We start from the raw sequence: 18,748 nt of genomic DNA on the forward strand, positions 1-18,748 counted from the left end.
ACACATGTTTATTAGTAGGAGGTAGTTTTTCCTTCCCCCTCACTGAGTCACGGTGCACTCATACTCCTTGATAATGAAAAGCCAATTAACATTTCTTGTCTGAAGTGGTTGAATGCACGAAAATGTTTGTTTAGTGCCTTAAAAGATCGTACCAATGCAGGAAGAACATTTTGTGTAATGGCTGCATTGCAGATTTTCTCATTTTTCTCATTTAAACATTTTTGGCTCATGTAGACAGCACCATAGCAACAGCAGGTTGTTAACTACCAGCCAAAAGAGACGTTTAACCCCAATGCTAACATGCTAACTGAAAAATCTTGCTTTATGAGACAGAGCTCAGGTTTTGATGTCTGAACAGGAACTATGTACAACAGGCAAACATTTACCTGAATCACAGGAGAAACTACAATAAAGCTAGCATATTCACAATTTTTCACACTGCAGTCAAAAACAAAAGAAAAACTGCCACATCATCGTGGGCGTGATTTAAAATGCTCATATTGAAATGTTTCCCTGAAAAAGTCCACCACATGCCAAGAGTTCATTGAAGTGTACGGCACAAAAGGCAGACTGAAGAAGACAAAAAACAAGCTGCTGTTACTGCAAAGCTCAACGAAATCTGAAGCTTTCTGATTTAATTAAGTTCATTTGTAGCGTTCCTCAACCGCAGACACTCAAACTGAACGTTGATATTTTTGTACATATACTTAATAGCATAATTATAAGAACACATATTTGTCTGTTAAATTTAAGGGTAAAGCTTTTCACAGTGATTTCAATCAGGGTCACCACAGTGGGTAGCTTTGCATATTCAGTTTGGCAGATTTTTATCCTCACATGCCGTTATGATGGGATTTGTGTCTGCATCTTTGGAAACTACACTATAGAGTCACCTGCAAATATTACTTGATTTGAATTTGAATAATTCTGGTAACATTCAAATAACAAAAAATAATCCAGTGGTTTAAGGATAAATTACTATTGTGAAATAAAAGAAGTCAGTGTGCATCTTATTGCAGTTCTTCATCTAATGCTAACCTCAAATTTATCAATGCCCTCTCCATGAAGAAGAAATTAAACAATGTATTTGTTCTTGTCTCATTTTAACTGAGTGTGTGCATCTTCATTTTCAGTAATGCTACCTTCTCTCCACTGTTTCACCTTGAGTATCAATTATAAAGAGGACCTTAAAGAACACCTCCAAAATGATGCCAGCAGCTTGCAACAGGAGCAACAGTTTCAATATGTGAAACTAAACCAAAGCATAAAGCCAAGACAAAGCTGCAGTGGCTTCAGGATAAGTCTGACTGTGTCTTTGAGTGGGACCCATGTAACCTCTGGGGAGAGACCTGAATACAGTGGGGCAAAAAAGTATTTAGTCAGCCACCGATTGTGCAAGTTCCCCCACTTAAAATGATGACAGAGGTCAGTAAATTGCACCAGAGGTACACTTCAACTGTGAGAGACAGAATGTGAAAAAAAAAATCCATGAATCCACATGGTAGGATTTGTAAAGAATTTATTCGTAAATCAGGGTGGAAAATAAGTATTTGGTCAATAACAGAAATACAACTCAATACTTTGTAACATAACCTTTGTTGGCAATAACAGAGGTCAAACGTTTACTATAGGTCTTTACCAGGTTTGCACACACAGTAGCTGGTATTTTGGCCCATTCCTCCATGCAGATCTTCTCGAGAGCAGTGATGTTTTGGGGCTGTCGCCGAGAAACACGGACTTTCAACTCCCGCCACAGATTTTCTATGGGGTTGAGGTCTGGAGACTGGCTAGGCCACTCCAGGACTTTCAAATGCTTCTTACGGAGCCACTCCTTTGTTGCCCGGGCGGTGTGTTTTGGATCATTGTCATGTTGGAAGACCCAGCCTCGTTTCATCTTCAAAGTTCTCACTGATGGAAGGAGGTTTTGGCTCGAAATCTCACGATACATGGCCCCATTCATTCTGTCCTTAACACGGATCAGTCGTCCTGTCCCCTTGGCAGAAAAACAGCCCCATAGCATGATGTTTCCACCCCCATGCTTCACAGTAGGTATGGTGTTCTTGGGATGCAACTCAGTATTCTTCTTCCTCCAAACACGACGAGTTGAGTTTATACCAAAAAGTTCTACTTTGGTTTCATCTGACCACATGACATTCTCCCAATCCTCTGCTGTATCATCCATGTGCTCTCTGGCAAACTTCAGACGAGCCTGGACATGCACTGGCTTCAGCAGCGGAACACGTCTGGCACTGCGGGATTTGATTCCCTGCCGTTGTAGTGTGTTACTGATGGTGACCTTTGTTACTTTGGTCCCAGCTCTCTGCAGGTCATTCACCAGGTCGCCCCGTGTGGTTCTGGGATCTTTGCTCACCGTTCTCATGATCATTTTGACCCCACGGGATGAGATCTTGCGTGGAGCCCCAGATCGAGGGAGATTATCAGTGGTCTTGTATGTCTTCCATTTTCTGATGATTGCTCCCACAGTTGATTTTTTCACACCAAGCTGCTTGCCTATTGTAGATTCACTCTTCCCAGTCTGGTGCAGGTCTACAATACTTTTCCTGGTGTCCTTCGAAAGCTCTTTGGTCTTGGCCATGGCGGAGTTTGGAGTCTGACTGTTTGAGGCTGCGGACAGGTGTCTTTTATACAGATGATGAGTTCAAACAGGTGCCATTCATACAGGTAACGAGTGGGGGACAGAAAAGTTTCTTACAGAAGATGTTACAGGTCTGTGAGAGCCAGAGATTTTCCTTGTTTGAGGTGACCAAATACTTATTTTCCACCCTAATTTACGAATAAATTCTTTACAAATCCTACCATGTGAATTCATGGATTTTTTTTTCACATTCTGTCTCTCACAGTTGAAGTGTACCTCTGGTGCAAATTACTGACCTCTGTCATCATTTTAAGTGGGGGAACTTGCACAATCGGTGGCTGACTAAATACTTTTTTGCCCCACTGTATGTCAGATCAGAGATGCCACCCCTCTAATCTGACAACTCTCAGCAGAACCTCACCTGAAGAATGAGGTTGCCAGGTTTGTTTAGAAGTCACTGCAATGATTGCCAAAAACAAAAACACTTCTACACAGTCTCACATTAATGGTCTGATGTAGTAAATCACATATCAGTGGGTTTTTTTTTTTCTATATATGGGTCATAAAAAATGGTGGATGCTCATATTAAGCATGGCTAAGGTTTCAAATGTATGGGCAAGTACAACTGTGCCTGATATGTTTACCCGAGGCACAGCTTTGGCTATGAGCACAGAAGCCCCACCCACCTGCTGTTCTTCCGTTTGTGAGGAGAAGCCAATCAAAGGAAAGTTGGCTGATAGAGAGGGGGAAGGGAGATAAAACAGCTTATTAGGATAAATTTCCACTGACATCAGAAAAGAGCAGCTAATAAGAACATCAAATATCTGTTATTTAAAACAAACAAACAGACATATCAACAACAACATGCTTTCATTATTGCCATTAAGGATTGTATCAACACAATTAAATTGTTCCGATATATTTTACAGTGGTTTTAATGACACCTGCCTGGAAAATTCTGGGGTTTTTTGGTCCAAAATCAAATTTCAATTTGCGCTTCATTGATTCATGTCTACACAGGTTTGAGGAGCTCTTTCTCACTATGGTAAATGGACTGGACTGCTTCTTACATAGCACTTTTCTACTGTACTTGAGCACTCAAGGTACTTAATATGACATGTCTCATTCAGCAAAGCACTTTTTTTTCAATGTCTCAGTGCTTTCTATCTAACACACCCACTCTGATAAAAGCATTGGGAGCAACTCAAGTTTCAGGATTTTGCCCAAGGATGCAGACACTTTGGGATGCAGACCTGAGGAGCCAGGGATGAAACCACCATGCGTCTGATTAGTAGATGACCTGCTCTACCCCCTGAACCACAGCCACCCTGCTATGGTAAAATGAATAGGGATTTTTCAGCTGGAGCCTTCACAGAGACCCTGTAAGTGACAGTAAAGTAGCCGTTGAAGAGTTGTGTAATCTAAAATACTTGTTAATTAAGAGTTCATTACACTGCTGTTTGCATCAACAGCATGTTTGCGTTATCAGTTATTCAAAGGTGGAGATTTTCCATTAAAGCCTGAACACACCAGCAGGCCCCCCACCCCTCTGTATCACACTTGTTCAGTGTATTTGATAACAGTTTCAAAATTCAATTTGCAGCCAATCCATTTTTAAGCTATGCTGCTGCCTCGTGTAACGCTGCGGCTTCTGATAAGGTGGTTTTTCAGATACCTGGAAGGTTCTTAGTAAAGTGTATATCCTCGAGCATTTCTCCATATACATGGAAATATCTAAATAATACAGACAGCAACAGATTGAAATGCTAATGTGGTTGCATGTTTTCCTGTGTGCTTTATTTGTATCTGCTCAGCAACAATGACACGCAAAAAAAGAATGCAGCACATGTACTTAATTGGAAACTTCTTTTTGTACTCACAGAAACGTGTGACATGTGCAGATGAGTCATTGCTTTGCATTTTTTCTTTATCTTCCCACATTGGTAGTTTATTCTTTTCGGTAATTGAAAAACAGAGCGGGATATTATTTTGGGACCCACATGTACAGGGCAAGACCACAGGCTGGATACTTTTTTATCTGAATATGAAGCATCAAAAGCCTAAGTGGAAAGTGGTAAAAAAAATGTTAATAATAATTAGGAACAGCTAACGCCTTCAGCTCAAGTTCTGCTGGTTTAATAAAAGCAGCATGCAGCAGATTTGTATTAAGCACCGTGCCGGTGTAGCTGCTCTAAAAACCACAAGGGAGCACACAAATGAATAGCGTGTTTGTTTATACCACCTCAGGAAAATGCAACTAAAATAGGCTGATATTTAGCAGGCTGTGTTCTGCCATGATTCCTGCTCACAGACACGCCATTTATTTTCATAAAGCTTATGCCTTTTGGCAAACTAAAACCATGAGAGCATGCTCTGAGATCATAAAGAGGCTTTCAGAAACACTGCAGCATGTCGCTGCCTGGGAACCGTGTCGTGTCGGTTGTAGTTTTATGGCGAGATCTGCTAAAAGAAAGCTTGTGCACACATGACTTTCTGTGAATCACGTGCCGTGGTGAAGGCAGACAGGTGATGGGGGAGTTTGGAGGAGTTACATGTTTGCTGCCAGAAAAGGATTTCTTCTTCTTTTTTTTAAACAAATGTGTTCCAGCATAGATGCACTGAAAAATGTGTAGTGTAAACAGAGTATGGAGGCAAATTTATACACACTCAAAGTGAACAGGTAGATTAAAACAGCAGGGCGGACATGGAGAAGACACACGGCTGAGATTTCTTACAGGTATAAGGATGTCTGTTTATAAACTGACTAGTCCATAGCTCAGCAGAGAGGATGATGAGACAAAGGAGTTTAGAAATCTGTAAAATCTACACCTATCAAATGCAGGTAGCGGTTTGTTGAGATGGCCAGCTCCAGATAAGTTTTTATCTTATCTGTTTTTAGGCCAGAGATGTGAAGCAGTAACAGCAAGTGGGCAGTTGAGGGAGCCTGGGAAACTCGAGGATTCCCAGGAAATTCTGAATTTGAGAGCAGCCAAATTGAAAGGAACTGACTGAAAGTATCTTAAATGGCACAAGAGGTGGGAATCGACCCAGAAGTGAAGAAATACTGGGACACAGTATTTTCTAGCACTCAATGCTTTCTGTACCTCTTAATGAGATTTCGAAGCTAATCTGGTTCACACTCAAGCAAACTGGTCCAGTTCTCTCAGGTTTAATGGTTGTCTTTTTGTATTGTTTTTTAATAGATGTTCCAGTGAACTAAGATCAGGAGTTTTCAAATCCTGCCTTGACTGCTTTTATATGCACAGCTGGAGCAAGGCGTAGTTATTAATTGTTTCTGGTACAACTGTTCACGGTGCAGCAGCAGCAGCTCCGACTGCTAACTTGTCGGTTAATTTGACACATTTTGCCGCAGTTATTTATCTATTTTTATTTTGCTTTCTAAACTTTTCAGCTGCACGAGCGTGCAGCGAAAGGACAGCGCCCAGTTGTGTTAAGAGATTTGATTGGGCAATCCAGTGCTAGTTGTGAAAATGAACCAATGGGCTGCTGTCAGTGCTTGTAGGGCCGGTGGGGCCTGCTTGTGAGCAATTTCAAACTGAATTTCTATCATGACCGTGGCTGACCTTCAGTACCTTTACGGCCCACCAGGGGGCCCTGTCCGACACTTAGTGAGTCAGTGATCTACAGTATTAAAACACGCATTACCTGCATCCTTTTGTCCCTAACAGCACTGATGAACCCTATGATTTTGTGTGGCTGACTGCAGTTCTTTGCAGTGTTTTGGTTCCCGTCACATTTTTGACTCCCTAAAAGCACTTGCACTTTTGTTTTTTCACTATTTATGTTATATTTGTTTCTATTTATTCAACTTCTGTTTTGTTTTGTTTTGTTTTTTTAAAATCAGTTTCCCTTTTGTTTTGTGTGTTTTTGCAGCATTTCTCTCTTTGCTGGTGTTTTGCATTTGACCTCTCGGGGTTACTGTAGCGAACACTCATGTGGCATGGTGAAAAAGAAAAGAAAGTTTAACCTTGAATTTAGTGGAACTTCTTGGCAGCGTTAACCTCCATCTGGCGTTTCATGCAGCTGCTCGTGAGTCTTGCACAATAATGAAAAGCGTTTTTGGAGCATTCCTCTGTTTCACATGGTTTCATTGATCAATATTACTGGGAGAGTCTTGAATGACCAGCACTTGTCAGGTGATGTCCCAGCATCTCAACTGGGTTAAGATCAGGACCTAGAAAAGTAGGAGCACAATGATTTTCTTTATGCTGTCCTTTCAGTAACACTATTCTCAATTTTTCCTATGGTGGCTACAAGAACAAAGATTTAGGCAGTTTGAGGAGATTTCTGTAGGTGTGTTGCTATTGGATTCATCAACTCTTTTATTGATTTCCAAAGAGCCACAAATTGCATTTGTAACCTTTACTAGCTTCGAGACCTAGCTCACTGTGGCTTGTCTTTCTTGAGCAGAGCTGACTTTGTCAGTAACCTGACTTTGTAGGATTTTATTTATAGACACATCTCTACAAACCAGCGAACAAACCAGAGAATAAATAATATATAAGAGTAGCTTAAACAGCAGTCATTAGAGTAAAGGTTTTTTACATCCTGTGAGTGTTTACTAAGTGTGTTTAAAGGAACAATAAGGAACAGAGCTCAGACCTTTATGTGTCACTCCAGACTTCCTTGATAAACTTTATTGTGTCTGGCACAGATTAGAGGGAATCTTTGTCAGATGCACAAAGAAACCCTACAAATTAACTGAGTTTCCGTCATAGAGGTGCTTTGTTTTTTTCTTTTAAAAGCATTTTTCCCCTTCTGTGAGCAAATCTGATGCGCTTTACCAGAAATGCTGAAGTTTTGTTTCATTTGTATAAAAGACATTTTCCCAGAAGCATTGTGACTTGTCACCAAGCATTGTAGTAAACTTCTTTTGCACTGTTCACTTTCAAAGTTGGGTGTTACTGAGTGACTTTGATTCAGAACGCAGCTCATGATGCTGCACAGCTTGATCTTGGAGTTCAGTTTGTATCTATTTCAAATTTTCTTTGCAGTCCTCTACCATTCAGACTACCCCTGATTCAGTCTGGGGTGAGATTGCTTTACTCCAAGTAAAGTGGTGAAGATCCTCCAGTAACCTACAGGAAATGACCTAACAATGTTAGGTAACAGGAACATAAGGAGATGGAGATGCCCTTATGCTCTTTATCTTGACCACACTTGCCAAGTGTTTTTTTCTATTCTGATTCCCTTGCTCATGTTCAGCGTAGCACACACAACAAGCTGCTTTCACTATTTATCTAAAGGCGATAGAATTTCTCTTGTTTTACAGCATCAATGGTTTACTCTGCATGATTGAAAATAAAGGGTTTTTTAAATTCAGCTCATTTGTAGGAAGAACAATGGATTGTTGCGGTGAGGTAAAGATGGCAACAGTTTTTGGTTATACCTGTATCTATCACAGAAATCCACATAAGGAGGAGAAGCAGTCAGTGAAACCGCTCAGCGACGTCGCTGGAGATTTGAATGTTGTATAGATGTAAGCTTCAGTCAGATCCGGGCTGACATTAACCTTCCCGGCTGTCCCCTTTCCCGCTCAGAGGTCTGTCCGTGATGGATGACCTCTCCTTCACACACAACGCACGGATTTCTCACAGCTCATGCCCATTAAGAGCATATCCTTATAACAGGATTAAGGGGCCAGTAATGGAAACTCAGGGTCCCGTAATCTCCTCCTTGATACGTTTTGCTCTGATCAATCTTTGTTTGGGTGCCTGGGAGGTAGTTGAGAAATGTCATTGGCTGCAGTTTGAGAGGTGAGGGCGTGTGAAAGCGTGTGGTTGTGGATATTCAGTGTCACATGTCAGATTCATTTGTCTAACTTGTTGGGCGTGGATTCATATTGTGCTCTGGCTTGGGGTGTCGAGAGGAGTCATTAGTTATTATCTGTGAAGGGTGTTGCATCCATGATTTATTCGGTGCCGCAGCAGAGATTGTGCAGGTGCATTATGCCATCATTATAGCTTCAAGCGTGACCCAAATTTCCTCTGCCCCTCTCGCTTTGCCCTCCTCTCCTCCTTCTTGTGCCCCCACCCTCCTTCAGTGGTGCCTTCTGAATCCAGATGGGGAGCAGACTGTGACTGCAGCTTGTTATGAGCCGCGCTGTGAGACCAGACCAGGCGGAGGGAAGGCAAGACAGAACAAGAGAGGAGTAACTGGGAGAAAAGCAAGTGGATCTGCACAGCACCAAATCTCAGAACATGCATGAGTCCAATATTGTTTACTGCTGTGAATGTAAGGAAACAGCAGAATTTTAACAAATCACACTGGAACAGTTTAGCAGACACATAATATGTACAGCTGTATGTACACACACAAAGACACACACAGTTGCTGCACATTATATGAATCTTCTGTTACACCAGGAGCTTTGTGACTTAGTGTGTGGCATGCAGGCAACAGAAGATGAGCACATTGTGGTTATAAAGGGATGGGCATGGTCAGCAACAATATTCAGGCAGGCTTTGTCATTTAAATGATGCTGAGTCAGTACTAAGTGGCCTAAGTTTTCCCCACACTATTACAGCATCACCAGCCCAACCCTACTGTCTGAATGTCACAGGAGAAATGGAGACACATCAGACCAGAAAACAATTTTCCAGTCTCTTATTGTCTGATTTTGGTGAGCCCACGCAAATTGTAGACTCAGTTCTTAGGTGACAGAAGTGGCATCTGGTTAAGTCCATTTGTTGGGCAGGGGTAGTCTTTTGCCACATTAGCCCGTCTGCTTCGATGTTTGATGTGTTGAGCACACTTACTGGACAGTTTTTCTTTTTCAGACCGTTCTCTGAAAACCCCGGGGATGGCTTAGTGGGGAAATCCCAGTAGATCAGCAATCTCTGAAATACTCAAACCAGTCCATTTGGCTGCTCCCTTACTCACAAGGAGTGATTCACAGTCAGTCTGCATGATTGATTTGTCAGAGTTTTACACAGAATACCATTCCTGTCACAATCCTGAAGGATTTGTACCTCTTCCTAAGATTGAGCTGGGGATCTTTAAGAGGTACATGTGTAAACCACTATGCTACAGAGCCACTGGAAACAACCGTGCAACACTCAAAGTCTCTGAAATCACCCTTTCTCCCCATTTTGATGCTGGTTTTGAACCTCAGCAGGTGTCCTTGACCACGTGTAATGTAATTTGTTTTAAAAAAAAGACAGTTCAACAACAACAAAATGCCAGAGCAATGAAGCTATATCAAAGACGCTATAATTAAAGTCAATACAACCGATGGGTCGGTCCATTGTTTGGTGACTTTACTTCAACTAGCTTCCCTTGCTCTCTCTTTTGCTTAAGCTAACAAGAAATGCAACAATTTATTAAGCAACTTGTCTAAATCAGTGTCACAACAACAGTGTCCAAACGAATTGTATACTTTCATAGGTCAGTGACTTCAGCAAAAAAAAAAATCTCTCAAATGTGATAATGAGATTATGGTATGAAGCAAGAAACCTGCAGTGTGTATTAGTGTAATGCTGTATTTTTTGCATGTAATATTTAATTTAACTGTGTGACTGTGAATGAGGCTTTCACAGTGAAAAGGGATGAAAAGTTATACAGGGGAATCTGACCCTCACTGACTTATTCAACTACCTGCACCATCTTACCTTTTCCGCCAATCATTCACGCATACACACACACACACACACACACACACACACACACACACACACACACACACACACACACACACACACACACACACACACACACACACACACTGCATCATGTGGTCAGATCGCTGCACTACCTATTGTTACACAGCACCACAGTCCTGCTGTGCTGCTGCCTACCTGATATCCTAACATAGTCTCTTGGTATTTTTTACTTCTTTGACTCCCTGCTCTGTGTCCTAAGCTTTTTCATGTCCTTGGTTTCTCAAGGTCAGTCCCCGGCACAAACAGCAGCGGCGGGAGCCCTCAGCTCAGTCTGGTTGCACATTCATGCCATGCTGGTGACCTGGGAAACATCCAGCCAGGCACGTCTGACTCAAACAAAGACTTTGCAGTCAGGATCAAGGTTGTGGGCTAACGAACTCTGCTTTACTGTGAAAGTGTGTTGGTACTTCAAAAGATGTTACCACTTTGGTGTTTTGATAATGGTGACAATGCGCTCTCTGAAACAGTTAAAATCTTACATAGGTGTTCAACTGTGTTGAGATCAGGCCACTGTGGCAGGTTTCATATGAGTTTCACGGTTTCCTTTTTGCCCCATGGATGCAGGCAGTGTCACTGGGACTGAAATCTATTATTATGTGATAACGGTGACTCCGAAGAACTTGTGTTGATTTAAAATGACCCTTCACTCTACAGGCCAAGTGGACCATAATCATGTTAGTGAAATGCTCCTCACAGCGTAACAGAGTCATCAGATTCACTCACTGCAGGTTCAGGCTTTCCTTTTAGTTTGTCACCTATGTGTACTGTCCACAGTTTATTTACAATAAAAACACATTAAATTCCCCTCTTGGCAATGTGCAACAGAACTGTATCACGAAAAAAAACCCCACCAATGAAGGTGGCTCAGTTAGATGTATATCATTCAGTCATCGGTCTCTTGAGCTGCACGGTATGCATCAGAGAGCCTCTATAGAGTGAGGCAAGGTTATGGGAAAGGTTCAGAGAAAGCGCTATGACTCTGATTCATCTACTCATCAGAAGGTTGGTGGGTCGATCACTGATTCCTCTGGACTATGTGCTGAATTATCTTTGAGCAAGATACTGAGTTTGAATGTAGGTTGAATGTAGGTCTCACTGAACTCTGTCACACACACACAAACACACACACTCTCTGACTCACTCACTGGCCTGCACCAGTTACCAGTCACTTTGTGGAGCATTGGACTGCCATTACCTCATAAGACTTTGTTGTTACACTTTCTCTTACCGTACATTACTAAATCTCCATTTGCACTATTTGCCTATTTGCACTACTCTGCCTGGTTTACACTCAATGTCACTTACCCATTATATTGTATATTGTATAGCTTTCTTGTTATATGTAAAATTGTATTTATTTAAATTTTTACTTTTTAATTATTTTACTTGCATTTTTAATCACTTTTATATTTAAATATATTTAAATGTTCATTTGCTATTTATCTAGGGATTGAGAGTAACGCAATTTCTATTCTCTGTATGTCCTGTACATGTGGCAGAATCGACAAATAAAGTTGACTTTGACTTTGACTTTGAAATGTTAGAATGCACGTACGCATAGATAAAGGCGCTGTGTGATCAGGTGAATGAGACTATTTACCATTTAACCAAGAAGCACTCATACATTTAGAATCACCATATATAGGTACCCATCCATCCATTCATTTCCGATTATCCTTTTCAGGGTTGCGGCTGTCATAGGGGGAGAGGCGGGGTACACCCTGGACAGGTCGGCAGTCTGTCGCAGGGCCAACACACAGGGACAGACAACCATTCGCGCTCACATTCACTCCCGCATTCACACCTATGGGCAATTTGGATTAATCAATCAATTAACCGATCCCCACAAACTGCATGTCTTTGGACGGTGGGAGGACGCCAGAGTACCCGGAGGGAACCTACGCAAACACGGGGAGAACATGCAAACTCCATGCAAACCTTCTTGCTGTGCGGCAACAGTGCTAACCACCGTGCTGCCTATATACAGGTACCATTGCCTAAATGCTCCCAATACAAACAAAGACAGCCAAATTTTCATTATATTTTTAAAGATAAGAGGAAGGTTTGACCCTATTTGACCTTGAAGAAGAGGTCAGAGGTCTAAAGTAATGCGATATTTAGAATCCCCATATATTGTTGTTTTCAGTACAAACAATGGCAGTAAGAAGCATGGTTTTAAATAGCTCTGTATAGAAATATTATCACTTTGACTTTTAGATCAATGTATTGACCTTGAAGGAGAGGTCAGAGGTCAGATGTGACATGATACTTGAAATCTTTACACATCTTTCTACATGTTGACAATACATACACAGGTGTGAGAATCAAGGTCTAAGGTCTGCTGTCAATTTTGGTCCAATACATCTTTGAGCTGACCTTGAAGACGTTTGTGGATGTAAGCCAAACTTTAATGGATCGTTAACATGAGTCCATACACCATTACAAAGTTTTTATCAGAATTCATTCTACAGACTGTCGTGTTTACGGACAGAATGACACACATGCTTGCAAATGTTACCAAAATCATAACCTCTGTGGTGGAGATATAATAGTGTAACACTGACTACCTCTTATACTGACAATTAATCACAGATTCATTACATCACCTGACAATACTGGCCTCCTATAGCAAGGTTAGTTTATTGTCTGAACAAAAAATGACGAGTGACAATCTTCATTTGTGGGCCTCACTGAAGCTGTAAACACAGGGCTCTATTCCATTCTGTGTCCATGCAAAAGATAGCCAGTTTGAGACCAGGAGGAGACGTGAATCCCTGGGAGTGTTCAGGAAGGGCAACCGAGTAAGAATCGTCCAGATTAGAATATACACACTGATTAGCTGTGATGATCTCTTGCAAGTGAGGGAGAAGCCAACAGAAGGTAATGAACCAGTAAACATGCCATTATTTCTATCACCCAAGGTAATATGGCTGATAACGTCTCCCACCCCATGCAGCAGACTGTGACAGCACTGAGCAGCTCCTTCAGTGGGAGACTGCGGCACCCACGGTGTGGGACGGAGAGATTTCGCAGGTCTTTCCTCCCCACTGCTGTCAGACTCCACAACAAAGACTTTAACTGAACAAACACACACATCCACACATGTGCAATAACACTAAGTGCAATAATCTTTTCTGGCATCGTTGTATCTTTACTCAGTTGTATATAGCATTCGTATTCTATTTTTATCTTATTGTATATTTTTATTCTATTTTATTCTACTGTATATAGTATATTATTTTATTCTATTCTGTACAGTTGTGTACTGTATTTATTCTTATTGTATTCTAATTTTTGCGTCATAACTTTTGCACTGTCCACTTCCTGCTGTGACAAAACAAATTTCCCACGTGTGGGACTAATAAAGGTTATCTTATCTTATCTTAACACAGGGGTGTTTTTTTAATATAATTTAAGCCCAAAGAGTCATGCTCATTAAATAAAACACAGTTTCTTTCTTATGTAGTAAAACTGAGATGCCACATTCTGTTGAAATTGCACTTGGTTTCTCCCACTGATCTATTGCAGGGATTAAATGTGCAGATAAACTTCTTCACATTGACAGAAATTGGATTTTTACTGATCCGGCCTGCTCATAGACCAAAGTGCGTTGCATGTAGCCCGTTGTATGTAAACTGAGTTTGACATCCCGTCACTACCACATCCCTCAAATACTAAACCAAATCATCATTAATATGAAATGGTTGTATTTAACATTTTGTCTTATTTTCAGAGCAGTTTTCTTCTAATTTCAGTTAACGCTCCTCTTTACTCACTAGCTAGTTGCTTATGTTGCTGTTTTGCCTTAGGTTTGAGTGGGTAATTATGCTGGAACTGGAACTAGGTAAACCAAAGCAGTAAATAACAATATAAACAATAAACTGAAAGAGCCTGCAGTACTCTATGGAGCTGAATGAACTATAAAGCCAGGTGATGGTTTCATTACTTTCACTACTTGTAATTAGAGGGTATTAATCTTTTTGGAATCCACCCTCAGACATGATATATACTCTAAATTATTATAATCACAGTCCGATAATGCAGGTGACCCACCTTAGCATTTTCATTGGATCACTGTATTGTCTGTTTCTTTAGAGCTTTTAAGTAGATTGGATTGGAGATCTTATGGAGGGAAGGTCATAGACACGGGGAATTAAAATAGATTTGCCCACTGCAGTGATAATTTAAAGAGGCAGGCTGAAATTACCAGCCACAATATCCATTTAAATACATTATATATCTTTTTTCTTCTGTTTAAAAATGGATTTGTTTGGGAAGATAGCTCTCAGTCTGGGATAGGCAAGAGCTGGTCAGCCTTACGAGTTTTCATGACGTAGCGATCACAGAGCTGTCGAAGAGGCCAGGTGAAAAACAGGCAAGGATATTGAGATTCCTAAAATTTGCCAGTGTGAAATGCATATTACACAAAGGATTTCATTTTAGTTTTCAATCTCTTGGTTCAATTGCGTTCTTTCATTCTGAGTTTCCAGGTGCAGACGCTGAGTGATTAGAAGGAAGTGAAGTCAAACTGCAGGTGTGTTTGGTCTCTTTTCCTACATCTTCTTTTTAAACCCTGCGGGGACACTCCAGCACTCTCTCTCTCTCTCCCCCTCTTTCTTTAAGCCCCCCACATCCAGATGAATCATCACTTCAGAGAGAGGATTATCTCTCTGAGTCACACACGCTGCTAATATCACACCTTCATGAGGCTGCAGTGCGTCTTACAAGGCATTGTAAGAAAGTGCACGCCACATTTTTCCGTGAACAAAAGAGCTGCCATGAAGTTCAAGGTCAAAACAAGCTGAAGTATTTTGAAAGAATGGAAAAGTGTTTTTCTAAGAATTAGATCCAAGGTTGTGGATTTTTTTTCTTTTTTCATACAAGCTGAAGTCTTTAACTACTAGAGAATAAAGATGGACTAAGTACTGTATTTGAACAAGACAAAAAGTTGGGAAGACCTTTCTCTAAAAAAAAACAACAACCATTGTGTATCTCCAAAGGGGGCACGACAGCTTTCAGTGGGCAACTGGTTATTTCTGCTGACCATATATCGGGCAAACATGCAGAATTGCCTCCTAGAAAGTCGACTGTTCTTTGTTCGGTTTGGAGGTGAGTGTTCCTGTCCTTCGGCCTTGGTTGAGAATACAGAGCAGTTTGTTGTGAGTCAGTGGGGAAACACAGGTAACTTTTTTAGTGTCCAGAATAAGCCAGAGAGAAGGAGCCTTCCCCCAGCCAGGCAGCTACAACATTAAAGTGAATGATGACTTTAAGCAGTATATTTGATGCCATCTGGGCTGAACTGCTGAGCTTGGCAGTGAGATGTGCTCAAATGAAGCTGCCCTGACTGTCAATAAGAATGAGCTCTCCAGCTTGAGATGCCAGACCTTTACAGAAGAATTGAACTGCTCTGACGGAGGGAAACATGGCGAAAGCCGATACACGCAATTCACTCAGATGCTGTATAGCGCATTGTGCGGCCTTCTTTCTGATGATTTATTTATTTATTGTACTGCGATTGTGCAAATGCATATACAATGGCATATGACTGGTGGAATGACTCGCCATTGTTTTTCCAGTGACAATATTAAGTACGCTAAATAGTACAAAATGACTGTGCCTGTGTGGTGGATGTACTTTTCAAACACAGCAAGGAAGCATCCCTATCCTGCCACAACAGCCTGCATTCCTCTGAAAAGGCTTTCTGAAGGATTTTTGATCTTGGCGGTAGGGATTTACTCCCAGTCGGTCCCAGAAGCATTAGTTAGGGTGGACAGTGATGTTGCACATTAAAGCCAGCCTCACAGTTGGCGTTCTAGTTCATCCTGAAGGAGCTGGATCGTGTTTGGAGCAGGGATCTGTGCAGGCTGTTTGAATGCTTCCACACCAGAGTGGGAGTACAATTTCTTTTTGGACCTGGTTCTGTGCATGGCTGGGATGTTAAACAAGAAAACAGGCAAATAAAGTGAATAAATTGACCATTTTATGAAGTAAGTGAAAGAAAGACTATGGCTTAACAGAAGAACGCCATTTCTTTTTTTGTATGTCTCCTTATTAAGTCAGAGTGAAATTACTGAGACAGGAAGTGACCCTCATGTGTTGTTTCATGTTGTTTTGTTGAGGGATGCTGGCGTTTATTAACAGGATTGTCTAAAAGGCATACATTTCAAAATTTTGTATAATTTCATAAGGATTTGATCCATAGACATGTTTAACCCATGTTATCCTTAAAAATGAGCCTAAGAAGTCTGAGGACAATGCTCTGTCAAACTCTATTCTGTCGTTATCACTTTCTTGCCAGCCCTCTGCGAGCCAGTCAGCCTCTGTCCTGTGTGCTTTAAATATTAGCTCTTCTGTCATTCGTCCAAACCCACCTCTTCTCCATCTCCATCTCATTCTGGCCAGAGCGAGGTCCTTGTCCAAGTCTCCACCTGCTTCATCTCTGCCACCACTGGCATCTAAACTCCAGGTGGGGTCCAATCTGACAATAAGTGAGCTACTGGAACAAGGATTAGGCATAAACGGACAAAACATGAGCTACCAAGTGATAGAAACGTCAGGATCAAGGAACACAAGAAGATTGAGAATATATTTATATGCATTCTCTGAGCATTTTCCTTTGTTCTTAGGTCATTTTGATTACTTTCAGTTCTGCAGATGAAAACTAGATTATCATCTACTGAGCTCCATATCAACAGCCCGGGCAAACATCAAGGAACATAAGACTGCAAAATGAGAAACAATGGAATTTCTTTAACTTTTAGTTTGTCTTGTGATCCCTTTCTTCGTGTCTTGTACTAATACTGTACTGCTACAAGTAGCAGCCTCTTTGTCCTCTGCCTCCACCTTCATCTCCACTCTTTATAGCTGTCTGTCCACGTTTTGTCACTTATATTTCTTTCCATGTCAGCCCTTCAGCTAAGTATCTTTAGACATCCAGTTGGGCTGTTTGAGTGCTCAGTGGATCTTCAGGTGTGTCTCATTGGCTTTGTATACAGTTGTGGTTCCATTTTATACACACACCATGTAACTGTAGCACCTGGGGTTTGACTGCATATTTTATAAAAACGTTTTGTTACTCCCGTGGCTCTGGCAAATGGGGCCAACAATTATGCATTTTTTCTATGGTTATGCTAAAACAATACATCCAGGTTACAATCAGTGCATTAAGGCATCACTGGATGCTAGGAGTGTACAACTGGCCATTGTTTTATATGAAAACAAGAGCCTGATGCTGGCAGTGTGTTTAGCTTTTATTCCCAGTATTCAGGTTTGTAAAAGTGAGTTTCTTTTCTCAGCATTAAACTTTCCATGCCAATTAACCCCTAAGCCCTAAGTAGAAGATGCAAAATCAAAACCCCAAATTAAAAGTCCTGATTACAGGCTCTGATAACAGGTCCATAAAAGTCCAAGGTCATCTTCTCAGGAATGTCTAGACAACTTCCAGCACAGCTGCTATTTTGAGATAAGAGATATTTCCTTCAAGTACTGCTCTGATTGCCTCAAATACGTGCGGAGTAAACATCAACTTGTCTTAAACCAAAATTCCACGTGAACGATCATCGGTGGTGATGATAGCTTGGTCTCTGCCTACAGCTGAGCAACGAAGACAGTGTGACAGCTGTGGCAGAATGCTTGTCATCTTTCCTTCAATATCCATGCTTGGTTCGAAATGCCATTTGTCAGCGACTTCACCTAGGCGGTGTGAGTAGCTGCATTAAAAATAGGTGAGTCTAAAAAATGTTTTAATGGGCAAAACATTCTCACAGATTTGCTCACAGAGCTGCTTAGAGTGTCCCCTTGGTAACCTACCAGAGAATGGCTAGATGGATTGCTAATGTTGTTGCTAGCAAAATATCTGACCGTGATTACTTAATCATTTATTGTTGTCCATAATGTTTACTCTGTTATCTCAAAGGGGTTTATTTTTATTAAAGAATAAATGAAAAAAAAATATATAATGGCAAAGACGTATGACCCAACAGCTGCTTTCTTACTAGCAACTAGCTAAAAGTGCTCTAAGGTGTGGAGGACTATGGCTAGCTGTAACTTAGCTTAACCACTAATATTACCCTCAACTTTGTTGCCATTATATAAATAACATAATAAAACATTTTTAAACACATGGGGAAGATGTCGGCTACGGTATAAAACTACAGCTCTGAGTGTTTTTTAAAGAAATAATTTTAATAATAATTAAATTTTTAAAATACATATCTACCTACTCAACCCTCGTAGCATAGGCCTCATATTGAATATGTCTGACATAGAAAACCTCATATCAACTTATGGCAACTGGTTCAAGGCCTCTGTGATAATTATGACAACTGACAGCTGTGATAGCTGTGACAGTTAACGTGAAGAGGATATTTTTCCCAACTGAGCTTTCTCGGCGCCCGAATGCTTCTTTCATCTGGGTCTCAGACCGAAGGGCAACGTCACCTTCATCTTTAAAGACAGTAAGGTTGGCTGC

This window comes from Maylandia zebra, linkage group LG1 (genome assembly GCF_041146795.1).
Source record: "Maylandia zebra isolate NMK-2024a linkage group LG1, Mzebra_GT3a, whole genome shotgun sequence".
In the NCBI taxonomy this organism is placed as follows: domain Eukaryota; kingdom Metazoa; phylum Chordata; class Actinopteri; order Cichliformes; family Cichlidae; genus Maylandia; species Maylandia zebra.